Here is a 17,069-nt window from a genome sequence, read left to right on the forward strand (position 1 = left end):
ATTTCTAGGAATTTGTCCATTTCATCTAGGTAATTTAATTTGTCAAGGTACAATTATTTCTAGGATTCTATTATAATTCTTCTTATTTCTATAATATTAATAATAATGTCTCCATTTTTTTTTATTTTAGTTATTTACATCCTCTTTCTTTTTTCACTGTTAGTCTAGTTAAAATTTTGTCGCTTCTACTTTGCAATATATGTTATTTCTGAACATCTCAAGTAAATCAAAATTATCTATTTCTTGAGCCACACTTTGCATTTAATAGAAGTCTGTATAAAATAGGAAAAAACACAAAGTCCTAATGTGGACTTAGACTGCCTTAATTAAAGGAGGCTTCTTGGAGATCAATATTTCAAGTGGTTTCTTTGTTAATTGTAGGGAAAAAAGTGATTGAGAAAGAAATAGTCTCAGTTTTAGGAAAGAATATATGTGAGAGATGAGGATACAAAAACTGATTAAGTCTATTTATGTTGTGTACTTCTTGAAAATGGATTTATAATGCTTCTATGAACTTTTTTCTTTGTGTCTTTTGATGGACAAAATACACATTTCTGCTAGGTATATACCTATGAATGCAATTGCTGGATCATAGAGTTTGAACACATTCAACTTTAGTAGATACTTACCAGGGGTTTTCCAGAGTGTTTGTAGAAATATACATCCCAAAAGGCAGCATATAAGGGTATATAAAGAAGTCATTTTATATGCTTGCCAACACTTTCACATGCTATTTTCAACTTTATTTTTAAACCTGTATCCATTCTAGTACAAGAGAAGTGGTATCTCATTATGTTTCTTTTGCATTTCCCTGGTGACAAATGATATTGAGCACCACTTCAAATGCTTATCGTTCATATGTATATCATCTTTTTTGAATGCTTGTTCTTTTATCTACTTATTTTTGTTTGCTTTTCCCTTATTAATTTACATTTTTCTCTATTCTGAATACAAGTTTTTGTCAGACATACATAACACAAATATTTTTCTTCTACGCTGTAACTTGCTTTTTACTTTTTAAATAGTGTCTTTTGATAAACTCGTTGTTCTTTTTTAACTTAATGAAATATAATTTTATCATTTTTTTCTTACTGTAAATGACTTTTGTGTCCTATTTAAGAATTCTGTTTAAATTGTGGAGAAACTAACTTAGGAATCCTAAAAGAATATTAACATCAAGGGCAATAGCCTTTATTTTAGCAAATGTTATTTTATATTTATATTATTTATATTTATATTATTTCTATAATGATTTACAGCAGCACTATCTGATGGAACTTTCTGTGATGATGGATGTGTTCTATAAATTCACTATCCAATATTTCCAATTCCAGTTGATTCTTACTTTACCTGGTGAAACCCAATTGTCGTTTAATTTTATCAATAGTTTAAGAAGAAGGAAAGAGAGGCACATTGAATTAAGTAACTTTTCTATCATCACAGTACTGCTAATGAGTAGAGTCTGATGTCAAATCTAGGCCTATCTGATTCTGGTCTTTCTTTAAAAACTATGTGGACCTATGCAAAATAAAACCATCAGTAGTTTTTTTAAAAAGGAGAGATAATTGCCCCGAGACACAAGGAAACTAGTTAAATAAAAAAATAGTTGAGGGCCTGGCCGGATGGCATAGAGGTTAAGTTTGCACACTCCACTTCGGCAGCCTAGGCTTCACAAATTCCCATCCCGGGCGCAGACCTACACACAGCTTATGAAGCCATGTTATGGCAGGCATCCCACATATAAAATAGAGGAAGATGGGCATGGATGTTAGCTCAGGGCCAATCTTCCTCAGCAAAAAGAGGACAATTCGTGGTGGATGTTAGCTCAGGGCTAATTTTTCCCAGAAAATAATAAATAAAAGTTGAAATAAGGATGGAAACTGAAGCTTAATCTCCCTATAAGGGCTTCATCATGACACCAGCTCAAACTGGATTTTATGGTTACAACTTCATTTGTACTTATTCTTTGGAATAGCTGATTAGTATCTCATTATAAATTGTCATATTTTTTAATTCTCCAAACAGAAATTGATCTAGTTAAATGTACTTTATAATGGTGGCATTATTTCCTTGTTCATTAATTTTTCATATGTGTTCTTCTCATCTTCCTAATCTGACTGGAAACTTTGTAGACCTCTCTGCTCAGTTTCAGGTCCTACTAATGACTTGTCATTTTCACTTGGAAATCTCCAATGGTTCTAAGTTGAATCCTCTTAGCCCCTTCTACCTATCCACACCCTTTCTCTGTCTCCTTCTTGTTTTGTAATTCTTGTCTCAGAGAACACTATCCATGAGTTTCCCACATCAGAAACTTTGTAACTTTGTCTCACCCAGTCCTACAGTATCTATCCTCTAGATGTCTCTCCCATCTTTTTCATCCCTCGTCAAACTCATGGCAGTGTTGTTAGATGAGGATTTCACCCTCTTTTTCTGGGTTTTTGAAAGATTCTTCTAACCTGTCTTTCTATACTAGTCTTGCATTCTTCCAATCTATTCTTTACCATGCTCTAAGATTAGCATTGTGATATTCAAATAACAATGTACATTCAATAAAATATTTCTGAAGAAAATATTTCATGTCCATTATGTTCCAGGCACTGTGCTACGTGCAGAAAATACAGCCACAAGCAAAGCACAGAACTTAAACTCTGCTCCATTAGGTCTCATCAAAGTTCAAACTTGTAACTACTCTTTATTAGCTTCCTAATTCTTTTCCTGCAAAACGAAGAGACACCTCTTGTCCTTTCCCCTACCTGTCCACATATTCTGTATTCCCACCTGAAGTGTTACTAATGCATTATGGTTTTTCATGCCTCTGGAATTTGATATGTACTGTCCGCTGCCAGGAATGTCTTTAATTACCCACTCATCTCACTACATACAGCTAAATAATTATCAATTTTATTTCAAGGCTTTTGAATTCAAATGTCACTTCTTTTAAAAGTCCAAGATAAATAAAACTACTTCACACGCTAATAGAGTTAATATTAGAATTTTAATTAGGTAACTCAGGGAAATTTAACGGGTTGAAATGCTATTTCCTTTCCTTGTTAAACAAGAATACATGATTAACATCTAGGAGTACATTGTTTTCCATTAACTATATATAAAATTACAATTTTTACATTATGTGCTTGCTCCTTTAAGCTGGATTTTTGTGAAGACTTCATATCTCCATATGGAATTGTCTACTAATAAATGTTTTCATATTCTGGCAAACTAGCTTCAAAATATCAAAAGTTCACAAAATAAACTTCAGTGTTAATGAAATATTAGGAATTTTATTATTAATAATGACTTCCATTTACTTTTATGTGTCAAATTTTAAGAAACTTTAATAAAGCAATGACCTAAATGTTTCCTTGAAAAGAGTACCCTTTTGTTTAAAAATAAAAATAATTACCATGTACACAGCAGGAACACACCTGGAAAAAAATCAAGCAGAAAGGAAAATTAGCATAAACACAATGTTCCATTTCATTTGAAAGCTTTTATTGATTGAAAGAAAATGAAAAGAAAGAAAAACAAAAAGAAATGACATGGTTGCCTTAGTTACAACTATCATTTTGCAAGATTCCTGTCCCTCCTGTCTGCCACTATATTTAACACCTTGAGGGCAACGAGGAAAGAAGCAACAAAGCATATATATTATCCAACGCAAATGACTTACTTTGGAATTTTTTACTATTACGTCTAATTGACTAACTCCATTAAAAATATTAATTCACAGACTTAGAAATTAATGGTATATTGCTCTCTAACATATTTTTGCCTTAAATTAATTTTCTGATTATAAATAAGTACTTGAGAATATCATCAATCCTCCTGCATTCACTAATTCAACAACGTTTCTTGCTTGTTTCCATTATACCACATATTCTGCTAAGTTCTAACTAAAGATAACAAAGAAAACATATGAAGTTCTTTGCTCTTAAAGAAATTGAAGTCTGGTAATAGAGACAGACACAAATTAACAGGTATCATACATTGTGATGTTTTGTGATTGATTATAGAATATTAACAGCTATGGTACGCAAAATGTCTTCTCTGCGGTTGAAACTATACTAGGTGCTTTACATGTACGACTTTTGACAATGCTATGCATTCCCTGTTATTTCCCATGTCAGAGGAAAAACTAAGGCTAAGAAAGGTTAAAGATTTTGCCCAAAGATCCACAAGCATGAGGTGGCAGAGACAGGACAAAAGGCCATCACGTCAGATTTCAGAGGCTGTGTGTTTTGCATGTACAGAGGAGACACAAGGAGGTCACTCAGTCAGCTCCTGAAAAAGTCAAATAAACACTCATATAAGAGAAGGTAAGTATATGATGCAATTGTAGAATGACAACTATTTTATTAAGGCTCTAAAATGAGAAATGTCATAAAATTGTCGCTAGAGAGAGAGGTGGGTACTGCTCATAAACAACCTCATATGTCATTGCTTTACCATTACAATGTCTTATGTATTATCTTTTGTGTTTACAACCACGTGCATATCATTCTTTACACTGTAATTCCCGAGCTTTACCGTATTTAGCCATTTGATATAAACTCTCAAAATGCCTTATACCTTGCCACCTACATAGGAAATCTTTAGTACATAGTTCTGTTGATGATTCTAATTAAGTTTAGGTCTGTAATCACTTTGCCAACTGGCAACTACTGAGCAGCCGTTCTACACTTTAGCTGCTGGATATGAAGCTCACAAAATTATATTCATTAAATAATTAAATTTTAAACAAAACATTTTCTCTTCTATTGAAAAGGCAATGTGTTCACAATTCTTCTTAAAGAAACTAAAGGCATTCTCTTTTGATTTGAATCATTTCTCCATGGTTTTAATTAGTGAATATGTAAGTGGTTCCATTTAAAAAATGAGCTATACAGTATCTCTAAATTTTACGAGAAGAATTAAGTATTTCACACTTAGCGTTTTGCTAACATTCTTAATCTATTATCAACTCTAAGCAGAAGAAACTGTTAAGCCATCTAATGTTGCTTAAACTTCAAATTCATATTCCATTTGTATTGTTATCTTTTTATTTAAATACTCAGCAGTTATTTTGTTTAGGTCTCATGAGTATTTGCCAATTTTCTTAATATCTGCTGCCCAATCATTCCGACCCAATGTCATAGACCCCTGATACAATGGCTTGACCCAACTACAAAATTTAGACTATTCAGAAGACTTCACGTGTTGTAAGGTAAGAGTTATAAATAACACTTCTTATAACCAGGATTTTCCTAAAGATTGGTCGAGAGAATTCTAGGTTATATTCTTTGTCAAGATGTCAAATCGGTAATATTCTGCATTAAGGGACAAACCTTTCATGATGGCACTTAATAAAGTGAAGTGATGGGTGTAGGAATCGGGTAGCGTATCCTTTGGAAGCTTAAAATCCTACCTGCCTGAATAAAATTTTATCCTCCACTGCTTACAGGATACAATTAAGGTCCTTCCCCAAACGGCTCCTGGTTAGACTTGATTTCCACATTATTGGGATTGAGCCTTCCGTGGGAGGAATATCCGTTTATTTGTCACTATGGTAACCCAGTCAGCAAATATGTATTATATGCACGTTATGTACTTATTATTCCATGCTCTGAGGATATAGTAATGAGCAGAAGCAAGCCCTCAGTTTGGACAAAGCCCGTCTGTCATGAAAGACCAAAAACAAACAGCCAATGTACTTGAAGCGCAGAGAGAAAAGGGAAATAAAAAGCAATGAGATCAGGGAGAAAAGGGCACAGATGCTCCATGAAGTGTTTTTCAAAAGAGAGTGAAGCTTGTAAAATATTGTTTGACAAATGTGTGAGGTCCATGTGAGGGGAGATCCATGGAGTGTAAGTTCCACAGTACAAAATGAGGTCATAAATTGATCTCAGATGACATAGGTTAGATGACAGAGAGAACCTGGAACAAGTTGGAAGAGCATTGTATGAACCAGTCCAACTTTAAACTTTTGTGTGAGGAGATGAACTTAGGGATATGATTTATGGGATGTTAGCTGCATGGTGTAGGGGAGGACTCAGTGGGGCCAGAAAATTCCACCCAGCCTTTCCAATATAATATTTCAGTATAAATCCTCAGTTTCTGCATTTGCTGTGGTAAAGTATTTAACATTAATGATCCTGACTTACTGCTTTGTTATTACTGTTCCCTGTGCTTCCCCTCAGATGCCCTTGACATCTTACTTGTCTTTCAATGCACTCTCAATTTTTCTTGGGAGAGAATAATGTGTTCTCGTTCTGTTCAACCAATGAACTTTCCTTACATGTGTTTCATCATATATCCATATTATAACATTTGTTTTAATTTCCCTTAAACCATAGAATGAAGGGATCTTGTCTTATGTTTCTGTGAATACCCTACTACAAAACAAAGTGATCGCACATGTTATCAGTCCTCGTTTTTCCTGTCAAATTGTCTTTTTTTTAAATCAGAAGTTAAAGGGAATATAGAACATGTTGTTAATGGATGAAATAAAGTTTATAGGGCTCCACTTGTATAAGACAGAGTTCCTATTGATCAGTCTCTGAATGGAGGTAACCCCTTTCCTAGTTTTGCTTAAATCAATTGGTTTGTTTGCATGCAAATTTAAAATTATACATATACAATGGTCCTACAAATTTATAAAACAATTCTTTCAAATATAAATTTCATAGAAAACATACCTTCTAATAGAGGTGCATCTATAAATATGCCCCTTCATAATAAACAAACTGAAGGAGTGCCTTTCTGTCGAAATAATGAATTCTAATGGAATGTTTGAAGCAGCCAGGAAAAACAGGCATTTGTAAAAGCAGGAAATAGAGTGATAATGAAAATATGTCTAATTTTGAATTGTGTTATCCCTTGATATGAAATGACCTAGATTGTTGGAACTCTAAACATAAGAGATGACTTTTGAAAATAAATAATTTAAAAATATTGCACAATTATTCAAAAGAGTTAGTGCAGATTTAAAAAAAAAAAAGCTTTCAAATTTCAAAGCATAGGACAGAAAAAAATAATCAAATTGTTTCCCAACTTAACGCCTTACTCCATATTTCTATGGCCTTGTAGTTCTTCTGTTTTGATACAATTTTTCTGTGATTTACAATTCTGGACCATCTAACTCCGTAGTGGCTGTTCTGCAGTGTGTTTATTTTATTTTTTTAAATTTTTATTTATTTATTTACTTTTGTGAGGAAGATTAGCCCCGAGCTAACCACTGCCAGTCCTCCTCTTTTTGCTGAGGAAGCCTGGCCCGGAGCTAGCATCCATGCCCATCTTCCTCTACTTTATATGTGGGATGCCTGCCACAGCATGGCTTGACAAGCAGTGCCATGTCTGCACCCGGGATCCAAACCAGCGAACCCTGGGCCACGGAAGCAGAATGTGTGCACTTAACCACTGAGCCACCGGGCCGGCCCCTCAGTGTGTTTAATTGCTAGCTCTGCTCTTGATATATCATCCTTTCTCTTTGCTCTTCTGATACTTTGTTTTCCAATATAGAGTAATTTAATAGGCACGAGTTATGTTTTGAGCCAAAGTTGTATTCTTTTTAGAAGAAAGAGGTGGGCATCATCCAATTTGATCTACCTTTTTTCTTTGTCAAATTTCTACTGCTGTGTAATTGCTTTGTATTGTGTGCACTTGAACTGTGTGATGTGTATGAAAATTACTAAGCAGCGCTGAAGATTTAACTAATTAACCCCCACCAGTGAATGAGTAATGCAATTTTATTAAGGTTTCCGTGTACACAGTAACCATGACCTTTTGAAGGCAGTGTCCTTACGGCACTGACCGATGTGCACTTCTAGTGTAAATGGAAAGCATCGTCCCCGCAATTCAAGGAGACAATTGGCCATTTGAATGAAACAACTTTTATTATAGTTTATATTCTACTACATTCTTTTGTGTTCAATATGAAATGATGAATTTCTTTAAAATGTAACCTTCATTTGACAAGATGAACTTCTGGAAATCCTTCATATTCTGCAATGTGACCATCTGAATTCTAACACATAGTTTTCACCCAGACATATTAATGTAGGCTTTCTGTTTCGTTGTTTGTGGCGATGGTTGGTTGGTTGGTTGAATGATCTGTTTTAGTTTTGTTTTCTTTTGCTCAGATTTTTTCCCCACAGTAATGGTGACACCTTGCCTCTAAAAGGTTAACATTGCCTCTTGACCATTCATGTCGCTGAAACAAGTTCACATGTCAGTGTGGCTAGAGACAGAAGAGTGAGGCAGGAAAAAGAGACTAAAAGAGAATCACTTTGTAATTGTTAAAGATTCGAGTACCTAATATTTTAATAAAGGAAGGGTTCCTGAGCTGAATTACATATGCATTATTTCTAAGGCCATGGGTTCTTTCGCTCATGTATTAATTTAATAAAGCAATAATTATTTCTTCAGGACTCAGCATGTTCTAGATACCCGGTAACTGAGACTCAAAGATAGAAAGAGTTCAATCCTTGTCCTTTAAAATTTGCATTGTAAAAGGAAGACAAATATACAAACAAATATTTACCATTGAATGTCTTAATTTCTCTGGGGAATAAATTCAGATATTTCAGAGGGACAAAGGATCCAGTTCTGCTTTGTGAGTGGGTTAAAAGTTACAGAAGGAATCTATTCGATAGTTGTAAGTTTTGTTTTTTTGTTTTTATCTTCCACGTATGAATGAAATTATATGGTATTTCTCTTGTTACTTCAATAAAAAAAGTTGTAAGTATTTGGTATTTATTAGCCCTGTGTTAGGATAGGCTAAAAATCCTTAACAAATAGCAGCCCCGTCCATTCAGTGATTAAGAACAAACAGTTTCTTTCTTTCATATGCAGGCGTCTAGGGTAGATTTTTATAGAGCGGAGCAGTCTCTGCACACACATTTGGGCCAGGCTGATAATTGCTTGGATTTTTAACACGTGTCTCCCCAGATCCCCGTAGGCATAATACTTCATCAACTAAAGGGGAAGCACATGGAGGGGTGCCTGTGGGCAATTCCGTAGGCCACACCTAGAAGCAGCATCCTTTTCTTTTCTTATCCTTATCCTTCTCAGCTCACAGAAGCTAGAGAGCACTTTGTTGTGTCATACCTAACTGCAATGGGAGCTGAAGGATCTGGAGATAGGGAGAACAGATTTTGATGTACAGCTGACGGAGTTTGCCCTCAGGAATATTTCAAAAAAAGGAACAGTAGCATATTCCAATGTTCCTGAGTTTGAGCATGTTTGGTGTATAGTTATCACATCTTCTTCATCCATTCATCCGTTGATGGGTAAATAGGTTGTTTTCAAGTCTGGGCTATTGTAAATAATGCTGCAATGAACATAGGGTCACAAATATCTTTTCAAATTAGTGTTTTCATGTTCTTTGGATAAATAGCCTAGTGTGATTCAGAAAGAAACAAGTTGTAGTTTGATAGAAGCCATGCAAAAGCTTTTGATTTTGTTCTTTAGACAGTGGAGGAGAGCTATTCAATCATTTTGAATAATGAGCAGATTTAATCATATTTTTATTATAGCCTATAAAGCTGATAAAAACAATGCTTTAACTTATATGTTCCTTAAGCCAACCACATAGTTATGACTTATGATTTTTCTGTTATGGTAGGCAAACACATACTTACTAGTCCAAAATACCAGCTTAAATACCACAGACTCATCTTGTTTACATAATACATTATCATTATTTTAAATAAATTGGAAGAAAGGCTATATTGAGATTTGAACTAATTATTTTATCATAATATTTTTTGGTGGAAGAAGATTAGCCCTCAGCTTTTTTGCTGAGGAAGGTTGGCCCCGAGCTAACATCTGTGCCCATCTTCCTCCATTTTATATGTGGATGCCTGCCACAGCATGGCTTGTTAAGTGATGCGTAGGTCCGCACCTGGAATCCAAACTGGTGAACCCCAGGCTGTTGAAGCAGAGCACGTGAACTTAACCACGATGCCATGGGGTCAGCCCCTATCATAAAATCTTTTACGTGAGAAAGTAACACTGTATTTCTTTACTGAAAATTATTACAAAGTTTTGGCACCCTTCTGTTCAAAGTACATTACACTATAAATCAGTTTCCATTTATTGAATGCCTACCATGTTTTATTAGACATACATACAAATATATATATAAAATTGATAATTCTCACCAAGATTGTTTTTGAAGTCCTAACCTTGGTGTATCGGATAAAAGGAATGGCTACTATAGCACGGTACTGAAAATAGACAGCAGCACATATACCATAAAAATAATCAAAATTAATGTTTATCATTTATATACTTATTCAACCAACATATTTTTTATCACCTATTATGTGTAAGGAATTGCTCTATGTGTCCAAACTACATCAGGGATTTTAAAAGTCCTTGTCCTTTGTCACTTACATTTTAGAAGGGAGACTAAATGTAAGGCATAAAAAAACTATAAAGTGTATTAAAAGATAGTATGAACTATGCAAAAAACAGTACAATGGGATAAGAGAGATTGAGATGACAGAGGAAAGTGGATTGTGATTTTATACGAGTTGCTGAAGGCCCAGCTCACTGAGAGATGATGTTTTAGTGAAGAACAAAAAAGTTAATAGAGTTGGTCATGCAGATCTTTGGGAGAAAGGCTTGTTAGAGAAAGGAAGTGTCGGTTCAAAGACCCTAAATTAGGAGCACACCTGGATGAAAAGTGAAAAGGCTGAGTAGCAGCCTTGTAGCTAGCAAAGGAGAGTAGCAGGTGATATGGTCAGAGAGGCAACTAGGGAGGAGGAGAGAAATCACAGAAAGCTTAGATTAGATTAGAAAAATTACAAAGATTTGGGCTTTTATTCTCAGTAAAATAAGTACCTATTACAAGGTTTTGAAGAAAGGAATGACATGACATACCTATTAATTTAAAAAGATTATTATTGCTGCTGTGTTGAGAATAGAATAGGGAAGTGGTTTCCAAAGTAAAAAGTCAGGGTGTTATTTAGTAGGCTCTTGCAGTAATCTAAATGAGAGATGAGACAGGTGGTAGCATAGGGGTGTTGAGAAGTGGTTGGATTCCGAAAATATTTTGAAAGAGTAACCAACAGAATTATGTGATGGGTTAGACCTAAGATTTATGAGAAAGAGGTAAATCATGATGACTTCATGGCTTCTGGCCTGTGCAACTGTAAGGATGGTGTTGCCCCTAACAAAGATGGGGAAGACTGTGGAAAGGCAGGATTGCAGTGGGAGAAGATTACTTTTGGACTCGGGGAGATGCTGAATAGATATCAAAGTCTGGAGTTCAGGAAAAAGGTCTGAGCAAGGCACAGAAATCTAGAATAATGATATCACTTGGAAGCAGTTCAAGTTTAAAGTCTAAAACTGAATTTAATAAATGCATATGCAGTAAAGTTATCAAATTTATTTTTGTGTATGTTTTATTGCTATGGCATAGTAGATAAATTATATCTTATATTACATATTTATGAAAATTCCCTTGTAAAAATTAGACCTTTTAGTTTTGCAACCCCTCCACTGAACAAGGGAAGTAAAAGTACGTAACTTAGCAAATCTCAAAAGAATACACTGTGAGCTCCCTCTGCTGTAGATATTAAGATATTAGAAGTAGATGAAATACTTTGACTCATTTATATTTTGACCTTATACCATCCACTTTATCATATTCTGAGAAACATTATAAGAAGGTTTATATAAAATTCACCATTGTGTTTCATTTTGAGAACACTGTCAAATCCAATTTTTGTTATATTATACAGAATGTCTTCTTTATGAGGCTCTCTCAATGAGAATCCCAAGTGGCAGCTGTGCAGCCATTTGCCATGCATCACTTTTATCAATCTTAACCTCTGATTTATCACTTTCATATCTTTATGTTTCCTCTGATCAGAGACAATAAATTCTATCTATCATTTATGTATCTATCTATCTATCTATCTATCTATCTATCTATCTATCTATCTAATCTATCTCTCTATCTCCTTACCTATCTATCTTGCCATTTTGTATAGTGATTCTTTATAGAATAAGGCTGCCCTATAAATAGATGGATAACTAAATAGTATAGAATTCCCTAGGCAATGTCAGGCCATTGGATATTTTTCACCAAGAAACTGACTTTGTAATAATAAACATAATTTTTATAGTTAACAATATCAGAGGGCCAAATAATGATTTTAATTCCATTTTCTTCTCCTTCTGGAAGAGAAAGATCATTGCCTATGGGGTAGGGGAGACATCTCCTTGATGACATATTATTTTGTTTCATTTAGAATAAGCAAAGTGCATAGTAGAAAATTCATTTTGGGGAAAATTCCATCTCCCTATATAAATACAGCAGACTGTAGGGATAGAATATATTATGACAGCTGATGTGAAATCACTTATATTGTAACTTATCACCCCATTACTTGCAAATGAGGTCAAAGTCAAGTCATTAATTGTTCTTGATTCTCGATAAGTTCCAATCTTCCAACCTCTGTTCCAAGCTTTATTTCTGTATCCACAATTCTCAAGAACATTTTGGAATGATGGATCTTAAAGAAAAACATGTTCAGGTACATCTGTTTTAAAGGTCTCACATTTGTTATCCTTGAGAATAACTGACACATTACCAGTTGGTCTTTTACCAAACAGTGTCATCCAAGCCACCTTAAAATGTTTTCACAGCAAATGCAAACACTCTTATTGTATTACATTATTTATTATTTATTAAAAGCATTTGGGTCTTCACTACTTTCTCCTTGGAGAATTTTAAGTAAATTCATTTTCAAAGAGTATTCTGTGAGACTAACAGTCCAGAGAAGATGGTATAGACTTGTTTCTCCTTGTTCTTCCTAGCCAAAGACAGCTATGAACCCTGGTAATAACACAAGAGGTACCTGAAAGAGAACTCAGAGAGGTGGAACGAGGAAGACAGAGTAGTTACACTCCAGCAAGCATCATAAATATGGTTCAAGAAGCAATTATAAAACAAATAATATGTGTGCTCATAACCTCTCATCTTGCTTCTTGTTTACGTTGGTATGTAACTTTGTTGTATAGTTTGTTTTCTATTTTTCTACAAAATATATTTTATTTCCTACATAAAAATATATTTATTTGGGGGGAAAATCCAACGTTAGGAAATAAAATTTTATTTAGACTCATTGTTTGGTGAGCCTTAAGCTCCCACTAGTTTGCGTGCCTGCTTGTTTGTTACACCAAGAGATGGTACTTGAGTTTTGTAAGCTGTGAACTGTGGCGTATCTTAGAAAAATCTATTTCTCTGAGAAAATGCTATCCAAAATGCAGAACAATTAGGCACCAAACTTTCATTTCAAATCCCCAAATGAGTTTCAAACCTCAGATACCCAGAAAAGACAAGGAGATTAGGTAAAACCATAAAACAAGTTTGGGGGATTCTTTTATCATGGATAAAGTGAATATCAATCTGCATTGTAAAAACCAGAGACTCCACATGGAAACATTTTCTCTTAAAGTGTGTAGTCTTTGTTTCTCTTTCATTTTTGCACTGTTGATAGAGCCATAAGTGGAAAGAAATCTCTTTATTTAAGAAAAGTAATGCAAATCCTATGTCAAATGCCAACTGATAATTTCTCTCAGTGTTGGAAAAAAAGTTGGAAGAACCAGGAATGTGACGCAGGCAACACAGCCGTAGCTCATTGCTGCCTTGAGGAAATGTGGGACCATCTTCACCAAATCTTAATATTATTTAGGAGAAACCAGACTACAAAATTTTAAAGTGAAATACCCAATATGAAGAGTGTTGTGTGAGCTAAACGAAGCCTGTCTATGTCCTGGATACAGCCATGGGACTCCTTATGACCTCCTTATGAGATATCAATATATTGTTCTCTGAATTTATTGTTGTGGAGGAAAAGTCTAAGGACTCACTACTTTTCCTTTAAATCATTTGTGGTTAACAACTTTTCCCTGCCAAGGTCTTTACAAAGTTTAAAAAATACTATTGAAATCCTAAATGTTTGGGTCTCTAGGTTTGAATCCTTTATTCTTTTTCCATGGTACACTGTGAGCATTACTTTACTTATAAATTTTAAGTCTCGAACTCTAGAACATTTTTCCATTGTACTATTGATTTTTAAATTTTATTTGTTCTTTCGTCTTTCTGTAGTATTATAGGCAATTTCTCCATATACTATCCTTTACCTTCTATAGCTGTCATCTCTATCCGCATTTTATTATGTCTTTGTCCAGTTCCTCTGTACACTTGGAGAGTTTCCCCAAATTCTCATACACAGCAAAGCTTTTTCCCTAGTCATTCTTCTTGTCACTCTTGCTTGATGGAAATGAAATCAGAGTATTTCTTGGGCTACTAAACTGAAGAATACCTAATTGTTGTTCCAGGTAGGACCAAACTATCTTATTTAAGTGATTTCTAAGATATCTATCTATCTATCTATCACCTATCATCTGTCATGTATCTACATGCAGATAGAGAAATATAGCATTTCTTTATTCTACGCTAGTTGAAAGAATATAAGGCAAAAAGAGGCTCTGAGAACTGTGCTGTCTGTTTCACTTTCCCTACGCTCAATACCCAAATAAAATCTAAAATCTTTTTAGGATTTGGGGAAAATGATTGTCCAACATGCCCATCATAATCATAAAGACTATGAACAGTTGTGTTTTTCTTTCAAACCTAGAGCAGAGCTAACCCACTTAAGTGCTGCTGCGGATGTCACATGAGAGAAGAAAATGAAGAGAGAGAATGATGGCCAGGCCTTACCTTGTGCAGAAGCCATCCCTTTCTATTGTTAGTCTGAAGACACCAATTGAAAAAGTAGAAGAGAAGATCCAAATCTTCAGTGACTCGCCACTAGAAAGAGGGTCCCATTAATGTTCTCAACTTTGCCGTAGTAATTCCTTTTTTATTGTAGGGAATGAAGAGAAAGGTAAGAACATTAAGAAAGGTCAGAGACCTTAGATTACTATTCAGAATAGATAAACTACTTCTAATGCATTTTTTATTGTTTCCTTGTAATCTTAATTCTAATAAGCTCCTCCTTTATCTTATTCATCTTTTTTATATTTTGAATGCCTATCAAGGAATTCCTAATTCATCTAAGCCTTGCTTCTTATTATCTCAGCTTGTGTCATTTTATTAAATCTTCATTTTATTAAATTATGTCAATAATTTTTCAAAAGTATTCGATTTCCTAAGAACAATACTTTTTAGCAACGTCTTCAACCTCTGCTCCTTTTAGATATGTGTTCCTTTATTGTTTATGAGCATTTATGTATTTATGTGTTTACTAAATTTGCATTATGAAACCTACTCCAGCCACAGTACTAGATTCTCAAATAGTGTAAAAAATAGTGTGTTTTTCTTGGATCTGCCTCATTTCATTTTTATTTATCTAAATATTCATTGAGAGCTTCTTTTCATAGTATGAGGATGCATCCTATTTGGTTGCTGATATAATCCTCCTCTCAGATATCAGATTTATTGTTCCCACTATGGTGCTTAGCCTTGGGTAGTAATGAGCATAACCTGCAGAACCCTGTTAACTTTTTTTGTCTTTTTTTTCTTTTTGGTACATCAAACTCTAACTTGAAGCATACTCTATGTGATTCTTTCTAATTCTGATGTTTATTATAACAGAGAGGTTGCCTTCAAAATGCATTTGAAGTTTCACACATGTGGATTATACTCTTCCCTAATGCTAACACTACAGAAGATCTTACTCCTTTTAAAGGTAATCCCTTTATGATTCAGACAGATTCATTCAGACACTGCTGTTATTCACGTCACCAGCTCAAACGCTGCTGGCTTGGTTATAGTGTCCTCTTGCTTAGAGTGCAGCTGACCTTGAATACCACTACTCCACGTAACAAAAAGGATTTCTACGGAACCTCCTTCCAAGGCTTCCCCAAACCCCACTCTTGCTTGTAGCACTCAACCTTTGTCAGACCCACTAGGTTTTGCATCATACTATTTTCTGGCATACAAAAAAAGCTTTATAGTGTTGGCCCAATAATCAAAGCACATTTTATTTAAAATTAAGATTTTCTTAAATTAAATGTAAGCCCATAATTATTCCTTAATATTTCTTATTGACCTTTGTGTATGAACACAGTATAAGTGAATCAGAAAACTTAAAAGATTCAATTTAGCACTTATCGTTAGCATAGTTTTTAAAAGATGGAAATGAGTGGTACTTTTTACTCTTTTAATATAAAAATATTATGACATATCTATAAATTTCATGTAGACTTCTTCTAATAAGTTTCATTTGCTGACTTGTTAAGATTTTTAACATTTTTGGGAGGGGTACCTAATTACCCACCTGTCTTCCTTTTCAGTTCCTGAACCAATTGGAATAGACAGAGGGTACTAGTAGGAATTTTTTTTAAGTATTTATTTTATTATTAGTAAAGTTGGATGAGTGATTGTGGCATTTACTCAAAGCCAAAATGCATTTTTTTTTTAATGTTACCTTTTCACTGAGTAAAATTTCTCAACCCAGGTGGAGAAAGGTTAGCCAGATACTATCAAGTCTTTACTCAGATGGATGAGGATTGAGGAAGCCTTGTACTTGTGATATGAAAATATCACTGAAGAGAACATAGATCACTTGTCAGACGACAGAAGGCAGCTCCAAGGCAAAGAAGGGCAGACCACATTAGCACCAAATCAATGACTTCCAGGCTCTCGGCATCAGTGGTCACTCCTTATCCCATTGGGAATCCTAGGAGTATTCTTCCAACATGGGTTTTCCTTGGGAAAGAAGAGGGAGGATTGAAACATGAGTTAAAGGATCATAAGCATTTTCCCTAAAATGCAATTCCCAAACCATCTTCTGAGAGACATCAAATTGTGGCCTAACTTTAACATAGATTTTAGAGATCAAGAAACTCTCAGAGAACTTTCTGCCCAATGGAAAAGAACAATGAAGAGATCATGACCATATGTACATAGGATGGTATCCTGTGACATCTCCCACTTTCTCAGCATCCCCCAGTCTTCATTGTGTTGCCTCTGTCTCAAGGATTCTCTCTCTCAAAGAGTAGTATGAGCTTCCTGTTTAAACACATGTGCTGTGGTGTGCCTCATATCAGAAGAAGGGATCTTTTAGTGA

At 34.6% G+C, this 17,069-nt stretch overlaps 1 long non-coding RNA gene across 1 annotated transcript; it reads right to left on the reverse strand.

Annotated features, from left to right (window-relative positions):
• Positions 1-3,475: 3,475 nt before the first annotated feature.
• On the reverse strand, positions 3,476-16,708 carry LOC139080217 (uncharacterized). The gene is made up of 3 exons (XR_011534535.1): positions 16,428-16,708; positions 14,717-14,853; positions 3,476-4,281 (listed from the first exon to the last, which is right to left on the reverse strand). It is a non-coding gene; the product is annotated as an uncharacterized lncRNA (long non-coding RNA).
• Between the last annotated feature and the right edge of the window lie 361 nt (positions 16,709-17,069).

Source organism: Equus przewalskii, chromosome 29 (assembly GCF_037783145.1).
Source record: "Equus przewalskii isolate Varuska chromosome 29, EquPr2, whole genome shotgun sequence".
In the NCBI taxonomy this organism is placed as follows: Eukaryota; Metazoa; Chordata; class Mammalia; order Perissodactyla; family Equidae; genus Equus; species Equus przewalskii.